This window comes from Argentina silus, assembly GCF_951799395.1.
Source record: "Argentina silus genome assembly, chromosome: 10".
Classification (NCBI taxonomy): Eukaryota; Metazoa; Chordata; class Actinopteri; order Argentiniformes; family Argentinidae; genus Argentina; species Argentina silus.
The window spans coordinates 222,436-233,560 of NC_139664.1; positions in this window are offsets into that span (position 1 = coordinate 222,436).

An 11,125-nucleotide genomic window follows, 5' to 3' on the forward strand; every position below is an offset into this window, starting at 1 on the left:
GGGGAAATTATTACCCACACACTACCCCTGAAGAGACGACCTCCCCCCCCCTTCCTCCTACCCAATCCTGCAGGGGTTTGCTAATCCTGCGCCTGGTCATGGCGGGCAGATTGCAGGCTTTTTTAAAGCCCTTCTTTGGCCGGACATCAAAGTCACAGGGATACAGGGCTTGAGAAAATGGGGGGGGGGGGGGATGGGAATGGGGTCCTCTGTGAGGCTCTGAGGGGTCACCTCAACCTTTACCTGTGTCATCCCCAAGGTGATGCTGAGAAGTTCACATAGTCTCAAAGGGTGGCTTAGTTGATTGGAAGGACTGGGAGGTGGCGGTAGGTGTTTTAAGCCCATTTGGCAGATGATGTATGGGGGAGGCTCTCTGGCCGTGGATTAGGTTGGCCCCCTCTTTACTATGCTAACACTCCCTTCTCTTAGTGAGACCTGACAGGACGGTGGCAGCCATGGACCGTAGTTTTTGCTCAATTTGAAGAGCTGCTGCCAAGCAGAGAGGGAATGTTACATTTCAAGTGAATACAGGGGAGGACAAAAAAGGAAATTCTGTATTCTAAACTAATCCTTGAACTGTGAGAAACTCCCGAATTCTGCAGGTGCATTCAATCACCAAACAATATATTTGGATGTGGAAAAGCTTTGAAAAAGCTTTAAACCTTTTTTTTTTTTATTCTTTTTTTTTTTAATAAGGAAAGTGGGGTGGAATGTAGCTAATAGTCTTACAATTGTTTTATAGGGTTTGTCTGCAAGTAACAGTGTCCTCGTTTCTCTCTTTAAGGCAAGCAATGTGATTCAGTATTGTGTTGAATAGCCTCCCTTTCTTAGAAATGATAACAATACCACACTGATTATTCCAATTTGCATGATTAATGTTCTATAGGGCCTTCAGGCTTTAAGACAAATACACAGATTCATTTTCTAAGTACAAATTGTTATGTCCATATGCTTGTTAGGTTGACTGTGCTCTATCAAGCGCTGCAAGTTATTTGTGCCTGGTTTGTTTCTTCCTCTTCAGTTATTTAACTTGTTATTTGGATTTAATCAGAATGCTTTGTTGCTTGGGTGGTTGAGAGGGCCTGCTCATTTAAACCCTTGATTAGAATAAAGAGGAATGATTACGATGAAGGAGCCCTTACTCCATACGAGAACTTGCCTTGTCGTTTGTTTAACGAATGCAGTGACTCTCGCAACCTGGTAATTAGCTTAAGTGGACTCCCGGGCTCCAGATTATGCCCTTTTCCCTCCCCTACGAGGAAAGTGCTGGGATACAGTTTGTGGCAAGTGTGACTCAGTCCCAATGGTCTTTGCTACCGCCTCCCTCTTTGCCGTTTGATGAACCAAGCAATCGAGGTCACTAAGACAGATAGAACTTTGCCCTGGGATTACCCTGTGTAAAGGGTTAGGGTTAGGGTTAACCCTAACCCTAACCCTGTGTAAAGGTCGGTCAGGTTTAGCCAATTAATAACACCGTTAACTACAGCTATGTTAGCAGTTTTTACATTTTATTTAGCTGATTTCACTTCATTAATTTTCATGTACTTTGTCATTGTTTGGATTGCATTTTATTTCTATTTGTTTGCCAGTTCCCAAATATATTGAAATGTGACTTGTGATTTATGGATGTGACTCCTCTAGTGGATTGTGCTATATTCTGTCCACCTTCCGAAACACCAGGTCTTATTATTTGCAAGGAGCTGGAGAAAAGGTTTATATTGATCTGGCTGTGAAGCCGATGGTTTACTTGAGAGATTGATACTCTGTCGTGGGCCTGAAGTTGTTGCATAATGTGGAAGAACCAGTCTGATCAGCGTTATCGACAGTAGAGCAAAGCTTGGTGATTTACTTGTTAGGCTGTTTTACCTCCTCCCTCATCTCTCTCTCTGTCATACAGTAGGATGGGTTAATTCATAGCCAAGACTATGGGTATTTGCAGTTGATTGCCAAATCCACATCAAAATTTCACAAAATCATGTGATGATTTCGGCCAGTAAAAGCTTTAGTGAGGAGGTGTTTGCTGATATCATGCTGGGACTGCAGCCGAACACTGTGAGTTTTATCCCATTGACTCCCCTCTTTCATATAATTGATGTTGACAAATTCCCTAGATGCAGCATTATGGGGATTGCAGTATTAATTGCCAACGTATGCCTTCTAAGTGGGTAATTGCAAGCTGTTTGCTGGAATGTAAATGCGCTCTGCTTGTGTTTAATGGAGTTGTTTATTGAGGTGCCGGACACTCATGCTTATAAATAGGCAGATAGATACCAACATTTTCTTCCAGCAGAACGCTCACATATTCTTCTTAGTACATGTTCATGCATTTCAAGGACATTTCCCAGGCCTAGAGAGACATACCGTACTTCTTCATTTCCTATTTCAGCGCTTTTAATGTGTGTAATTATCGTGATGCAGTACCTTTTTCACTCAACCCAACCAGTTGGATTTTCAGGACATTCTGGACTGAATTTAACCCCTCGCTATCCTAATCTTCCGTGATGAATCACCCCTCTATGAAAGCTGACACAGGTGGACGTGGTCACTAAATCTCTCGCTCCTGATTCCACCTCCTCCCCCCTCTGCATATTGGATAGTATTGACCAGCTCATACCCTATGCCATATGCCTTTGTGTGGGTGGGTGAAATTAGTTCTTCTTCTTTTATCCCACACCAGGGCTCTTCTCCCCTGCACTCAATATCCAATTTGGTCAGGACCACATGAGAGAGCGAGAGAGAGAGACCTCCTCACAGAGAGAGAGAGAGAGAGAGAGAGAGAGAGAGAGAGACCTCCTCACAAAGAGAGAGAGAGAGAGAGAGAGAGAGACCTCCTCACAAAGAGAGAGAGAGCAAGAGAGAGAGAGAGAGAGAGCTCCTCGCAAAGAGAGAGAGAGAGACCTCCTCACAAAGAGAGAGAGAGAGAGAGAGCGAGAGAGAGAGAGAGAGAGAGAGAGAGAGAGACCTCCTCACAAAGAGAGAGAGAGAGAGAGAGAGAGAGAGAGTGAGAGAGAGAGAGAGAGAGAGAGCTCCTCACAAAGAGAGAGAGAGAGAGAGAGAGAGAGAGAGAGAGAGAGAGAGAGAGAGCTCCTCACAAACAGCTGGACGTCACAGAGAGGAGAGGATGAGAGCAGAACGATGAGACGAGGACAGAGAGTGCGGATGAAGAGGTTGACGGAAGAGGAGATTACTTTGGGCAGACCAGAGGCGTGAAGGATGTGGTAGATTCTCTTTACTTTGTGATGGGTGTAGGACTAGAGCGACCTACACACACTCTCTCTCTCTCTCTCCTTCTCCCTCCACCAGCCTATATCAATCTGTTCATCCCGTCTGTGGTTATTTTCAATCACCTCCCTTGCCTTTTCTGGCTCTCTCATCCACTCCATTATTTATTCCGTATTCTCTCTTTCTCTCTTTCTTCCATTTCCTCCTGTCTTATCTCCTCTTTCTCTCCAGATTTTTCAATATACCTGTGATTGGTTCGCTGATGCTGTGTGCTCTCCAATCTCATCCCTATTCATAGACTCCCGAACGCGTCTCTTTCTCCTACCCCCCCCCCCCCCCCCCCCCTCCATCTGGATCCTCCCAACCCACTCGCGGCTTAGGCTTTTTTCCGCCTTTTGTTCTCGACATTTTGTTTGGCTTGATAGTCCTTTTTACTTATCCAACTGACTTCCCCCTTGCAGCTAGTTGACATGGCATCACAAGCAAAAGGCTTTGTAAGCTCTTTAGAGCCAGCCACAGTGTACCATTCACTCTGCGTAATTACTGCTGAAACAAGCAGCTCGGGGAAGTTACGCTGCCTGTGGACCCGTCATTGCTGACAATCTCAGAGCCTTTATCACCCGCTGTTAAGACGCTCTCTCACCATGTGGCTCCAATGATTACTCAATGAAAAAAAAAAGAGGTGTTCACTCCTCCGTGTGAGGTTTCTCGTAGGCTTAAAGGGGAATAGCTTTCAAATGGCACCGTAACGAATGTCCTCCAAACAAAAAGTGCATCAAAATTTAGAAGAAAAAAAAAAAGAAAAACTCTCAAAACTGCCAAACAGCCATCTGGGTTTCCATGGTGATTCTGTGCCTCAAAGTGGAGAACTTCAATTCCATTACTTCCAGATTGCCCTGTCAAGCACACTTTTGCAGAGGTGGTGTTCAGTGTTTGGCTCTTGGCCTCCTTCAGCACATGGGGCTAAACAACACAGATTGTTTTTCCCTCGGATAAAGTTGTCAAGAGTTAGGCTACAGAGCAGAGAAAGTAGACAGGGGACACTTTCCCCAAGGTTAGGCGATTCCCAGCATTTCCCCCTAAAAGAGCTAGTTTATTTGTCCTAAAGGCTGGGTAATGGCCATTATGCAAGAACCCCAAAGGATTGTAACAGTGGCACCATATGTAAGAAGGGAGAGAAACAGCGTTGTTTACCTGAGACCAGTTGAACAATTAGCGATAGCATTCCTCAGTCTATATGCTTTTGTGCCCAGTGTTTGTGCTTCAATGTGCCGTGAAACAGCTGTGCTTGAATGGTCAGCCCGTGGGTGTGCGTGTGTGTGTGTGTGTGTGTGTGTGTGTGTGTGTGTGGTGCCTGCATCCGGCTGTCAAAGAAAAAAAGAGACAACTACTGGCGTAGAACACCCAAAACACGGCAGGAAACAGTTGTCACTACCTGCCTGCAGGCAGCGGCCCAGAGCTGGAGGCAAGCTAGTTCTTAGGAAAACAAAACGCTGACTCCCTAAACAATGAAGTGTGCGATTACAAGCCTCCCCTACAACTCATGGGGTGTTCCCGGTGACTCTTAATGGTGAAAATGATAGAACAAGAGAGGATGGAGTAATCGATAGCACTTGTTTAACCTCGAGGACTGCAGGACTGTTCACACCTCCGTCTGAAAACACTTCACTTCATTAGCCATGGAAACAATACAAAGAGCTGAACTGTGTGGAGATGGTAACAGGGACACAGCCCAGCTGCAGTAACAGGGACACAGCCCAGCTGCAGTAACAGGGACACAGCCCAGCTGCAGTAACAGCGTCATTTCACCAGTGAATGTTGGAGAGATGGTCTGCAGTAAGTGGTTTTGCCACAGAGCTCTGAAATTACCCCCCACTTTATCTCCTGTCAAATTGTTCAAATGCATTATCCAATAAATGGACACATTAGCAATTGAGGGACGCTTAAAACCTGAACTTGCATTTCAAAGTTCATGTCGTTTTATGATGTACCTTTACTGTTGGGTGGAAGTTAAGTGGTAAGTGTGGTAGAGAGACAGCTTTTATGCCTTTTTCTCAATCAGTGGTCCCTTGAGTGTGCGTCATTCCCTTTCAGAGCGCACACACACACACACACACACACACACACACACACACACACCGTACAGCTGAAAAAGGCCGGCTCAGACTAGACCTAAGTTCTCTTGGCAGGCCAGAGCGAGGGGGCGAGGAACCCTGTGTTGACACATTTATTCATCCATGTGCAACAAGTTCAACAAGTTCGCCCTCTTCCCCCTTTTACTCCCTTTCTCTCTCTCTCTCTTTCTTTCTCTCTCTCTTTCTCTCTCCCTTTCTCTCTCTCTTTCTTTCTCTTACTCCCCTCTGCTTCCTTTTCCTATGGTAATGCTGTCGGAGCATGTTAGAGCTCTCCGGTCAGGAATAGACTCCTCTTCCTAAAAGCTTTCTTTTATGGACAGTCATGCAGGGTTTCCAAGGCGGCGCCCGCCTCTTGCCCGGAATCTCAGGTCTGCTGAATCATTCCAGCGCCACGGCCGCGGCCCCGGCCGCTCACCACAGCGAGGCGAGGGTCTATGATTATTGTTATTACGCTAATGAAATGAATGCAGAATAAAAACATGTGCAATGCTGTCCTCTCAGTGCACTCACCCCTACTTAGCATCCAGCTAAGCCAGGGATCACATTCAGCTGATGGCTACGCAGCTTCTGCAGCTACTGCCTTGACTAATGCCCAAACCATGACCAAATGAAGCCCAGGAAGTTTCTCTGTGGAGTAATATAAACAGGTCGGACCCTCGGGTGGATCCTGCTCGTCAGTTCAAGGTGGACATTGTCAATTACCGGACGTTTTACTGAGTCATGTACCGATCAGTTGAGGCTGTTAGGTGGTGGCGCAACGTGGGCGTGAGCACGTTGTCCTCTGTGGTCCTCTGTGGTCCTCTGTGGTCCTCTGTGGTCCTCTGTGGTCCTCTGTGGTCCTCTGTGGTCCTCTGTTGTCCTCTGTGGTCCTCTGTGGCTCAGTGGGTAGAGCACGGCGCTAACAACGCTTAGGTTGTGGGTTTGATTCCTGCCGGGACCATATATACTAAAACAAAAAAGTGTTAAACAAACCAGAATATGTTTTATATTTTAGATTCTTCAAAGTAGCCACCTTTTGCTTTGATGACAGCTTTGCACACTCTTGGCAAGTTTGTGTCCAAACTTTTGACTGGTACAGATGAAAACATCTGAACGGAATCACCCATTTTGCAAACGCACGCACACGTGGTATATACATCCACACAAGATACACAAAGAAGCAAATGCTGGGAAAACAATCAAACACAGACGGAGGACCGCTTTCTTGGCATGCTCTGTTTGTGATTCATGCCTGTTTTTGTTTCTCACTTCTTATCAACCCTTACACACACACAAACAAAGACACACACAGACACACACACACACACACACATTACACAGATGACGTAATGAATGACCACTGGCGCTGTTGGACAGAGAACAGTTGAAATGGCTGGCAAATGGTCTAGCACATGCACTGTCAGTGACCCTTAGTTGATATCCTGTTTATCTAACGACAACACTGGTCTGAATTCCCAGACCTTTTAATTCCTCAGATCTTGGGAAAAATGCTCAGAATAAACATTTCACCCCGTGGTTGTTTTCACTGGGACACAAGTGTGTGCATGCATGTGTGTGTGCGTGCGTGCGCCTGATTCCTGCTGTGAGTGTGTGCGGGAGTTGATTAGTGTGTGTGTGATCTTTTGGTTCCGAGAAAATGGAATGTGTTTAAAGGCCAGACTCTCTCTCTCTTCCTGTTCCTCCTATATTCCTCCTCCTCTCCTCTCCTCTCCTCTCCTCTCCATGAACACTTAAAGTGCAGCCCAGCACTTCTAACAAGGTCCACTTGAAGTGATGTCTGCCCCAGGTTGGCACCGCTCTAAAACGATCCCCACCTTGTCCCCGCCTCCCCATTTGCTCTCTCACAAGCCTCCTCAGCCCGAGTGTGGTGAGTGTGCCGCTAATGTTTGCCATTTCTCAATAATTAAAGCACTGGGTTAAGCAGCCCTACTGCCTCTCCTTAGATATTTATTTTCCTGTTGGGGGAATCCACGGGGAATGTAGGCTGGTTTTGTCATGAACGTGGGGAAGCTCATGTGGGGGCTGATTAAACCCCAGCCCGCTCTCCCAGGGCGACTCAGCTCCTGCGATGGTGTGTCACCACCGCTGTATTTCAACACCACAAACACCGCTCCCCCGCGGCTCTCGACGGGTGATCAAAAACCAGGCAGCGGCACCATTCCTACGCCTTTTTTTTCTCTCTCTCTCTCTCTCTCTTTCTCTCTCACATTCGTCCCTCTTTTCTCTATCCCTCTGTTTTTATATTCGACAGTCATTACAGGGTGCATAAATAAGTTATGCGAGATCAATCAGAAGGAGTTTGGCTGGGAGGGGAAGCTCAGGGACAGTATAATGGAGTCTTTTGAATAAGGGGGCTTTGTTTTTTGGGGGGCCTTGTCAGAAAAGGGACCTGCTCTTTCCCCCAATGGATTCAGCTCTTAATTGAACGCCTCCTAATGCAAATTGGTCATAATTTATGGATGGTCGGTGACTGGAGTGACAGAAAACCTTTTCTACTGTAAACTGTGCTTGCAGTCTGACTGCTGTATTCAAGAGACGAGTGTTTATCTGGCTGTCATTCATCCCTGCTCTCTCCTCTCTCCCTCTTTCTCCCCCCAACCACCCCTCTTTATCTCTCTCTTTTCTCATCTCCCTCCCCCCTCTGCCCTCATCCTGGCAGCTGCCTGTTCCCAGCCTCTGAAGCTCTAATTGACTTTTCATCGGCTAGTGCTGTAATTGAGTTTTAATCACCGTTTTACATCATGTTTTGATATTCAAATCAGCTGTGTCAGCTGAGAAAGGTGGCTCCTCTTCAACGCCTCGAACTGTCATTCATGGAGGTTGATGCTACAGTAAAAACATGTCTGGCATCGATCGCATGTTTGACATTAGTGTTCGGTTCTTGAATGAGCCAAAAGCCTACAGGCAGTGTTTACCCGAGACCAAGGCTGAAATAATGGAATCCAGTTGAATGCTAACAAGAGCTGATTGATATTTATCTGAGAGAGGGAAAACTTTGTTTAACAGTCAGTGGGTCCTTCTCTCAGCTCTAATACAGCACCAGAGTGGGATCAGTAATGAAAGATTTATGTTCTCAATTTGAGTTGGAACAAGCACCACTGCCTGGGAGGGGGGGGGGGGGGTGGGTAGCACTTTATTTGGATAATAGATGTTCAGCAGATGTTCAACTAACTGTCAAGAACATTTCAACTAACTATCCTCTAACCCTAACCTTCACCCTTATCCTGACCTCTACTCTTACCCTAAACCTGACCTTAACTGTAACCCCAGCAGGAGGTTGCCATGCCAACAGAGTTGCAGTTGATGGTTTGTTGCTAGTTTTGAGCAGCTGTAGATTGTCTATAGAGGACTATCCAGAGAAACGGCCAAAATGTCGAAATAAAGAATTATGCTGTTTTCTAACTAACCAAGATGTCAAAAAGCATCGTCTTGCATAAATAGTGTTTTGTTTCAGCACCTGTGGGATCTGTTCTGATAGCAAGAAGGCAGAGAGCTGCTTGCTGAGTCAAAAGGTTCTGATTCTAACGGGCCCTCGCCGTTGGCAGACGGCCACAGCCGGCATGCAGATGTGCGTTAGAGAGAACGGTCGATAACTCTGGGTCACTCTGCCACCCCCACTAAATGTTTGGAGAGGAGTTTCCCACGCTCCTCTCTACTCGTGGAAGCGAGATGGAGATCAGCATGGCTTTAGACTTAATCGAACTGTTGAGGCTGAACCGCTTTCAACCGGTCTTCAACGGCAACAAAAAAAAAAAGAAACTGCAACAAGAGCTGAATTTTTGGGAGACTTCTGTAAACACTTGTGTGTCATTTTTGTGTGCTTACTGTGGCTCAGATGGTAAACATGTCCAATCCCTTGACATCTCCCAGCTTTGAAACCTGAACTCCACAGTCTCCTCTCAGATTATACAGCGAGCACCACAGGAGGCAAGGATTAGGATGCATGAGTCTCTCTCCCTCTCTCTCTCTCTATCTATCCTGTTCTCTCTCCCTTTTCTCCCGCCCTGCTGGCTGAAAGATTGTGAGTGACGTTTAGCAACTCTGCAGCCGTTGGGGAGGCTTTCGGAGAGGGGGCCTCTCTCTTTACCATGTCCATGACGCTCTCCAAACAAATCGGGACACTAAGACGGAATGGGAGCTGGCAGCCAGCGTGTAAACCATTCAGCTCCCCAGAGCTTGGACAGGTTTTTTTTTTTTTCTTTACTTTCGTAAGACTCATTCCCCATGCTTTTCAGAGTCTCCCCCCAGTGGCATTTTGTTTCAAATGTAAAAGGGTAGAGGTGGAGGTGTGTGTGTGTGTGTGTGTGTGTGTGGGGGGGGGGGGGGGGGGGTTGAGTCGTGAGGTCATTGCTGTGACAGACCTCTTACCTTTGCTCGACTCTCCTGATCATGGAATGAAAAGCTCTTGCCTACATCTGAAAATCTGGCCTCTGGGATGAATGTGCCTCTGGGATGAATGTGCCCCTTGCAAAAACTGGTTTCATTGGCTTTGAATTAACTATCATGACGGCATAATTGCCCTGGGATCATCGTTGAAAACCACTCATGCATCTCTCACCTCTACAAAGGAAAGGTTCTTTTTCCAATTCCTTTGGCTCCTGTTTGATTAATTTTGGGGGAATTGAAAGGGAAGCAATTATCATTTCAAAAATGTTTGATTGCTTAATTATTCAATGATGACCCTTAGCTACTCCTGATGGGTCGTTTCTCAATAGTTAGAAACTTGATTCCTCGTGTCCCCTCTTACGTCCTCCACTTCTCTTCTTCTCAAAAAGCATTGGAGGAGACTGAGGGGAGGACCTCAGATCTTCTTCTCAAAAAGCATTGGAGGAGACTGAGGGGAGGACCTCAGATCTTCTTCTCAAAAAGCATTGGAAGAGACTGAGGGGAGGACCTCAGATCTTCTTCTCAAAAAGCATTGGAGGAGACTGAGGAGAGGACCTCAGATCTTCTTCTCATGCGTTTTGAGTAGGAAGCGAGTGGAGGACGGAGGGGAGGACACAAGGAATCATGTCTCTAACAATTAAGGGCAATGGTGTTAGATATTACCCAGGGAAAGCAGAACAACTTCAAAGGACTGTCAAGGGTATAACCTGGAACTTGATAATGGAAATTAGAGCTAAAGATGATAATTAGCATGGCTGATCTACATGAAAATGTGTGTGGGTGTGTATGCGTGTGTGTGTGCACAAATCCATGTGTGTGTGTGTGTGTGGCATTTTTTCAGGTGTCATTAGTGACATTGTGGCTATGGCAATCTTTGTGTTCAGTCCCTCCCCGTCAGTGCTCCCCTTCGATTAATGATGTTCCCTTTATCTCCGTCTCTGCCCTTCTGATGGTATGAAACCAGCTCGATAACGAGGCCTGCCATTTAAAAGGGCACCGCATTCTCCAAGTGTCGCCTCTCATTACAAACCACTCTGATATTTGTTTATACTCTCTCCTGCCCTCCTCCATAGTGTCTGTTTTCAGCACTGCTGGGTTTGCACGGTTCTTATCGACACCTTTTCTGTCAGGTTCAAAGCAGCAGAACATCTTTTTTTTGAAAGACAGAATACGGTATGACGGTAAAGGAAGCACTGGAAAGAGAATATGCTACTACCATTCTTAGTTTCTCCCCCTCCCGTCCGTCCCGTCCTCACTGGATAGATCAATCTTGTTTCCGCACAATTGCACACATTGTAATCTCATTCTGGCAAAAAAAAGCCCAACTTGAAATGAAGCCATACATCACAGAGTAAACAGCGGAACGGGAAGTCACAGAGAAC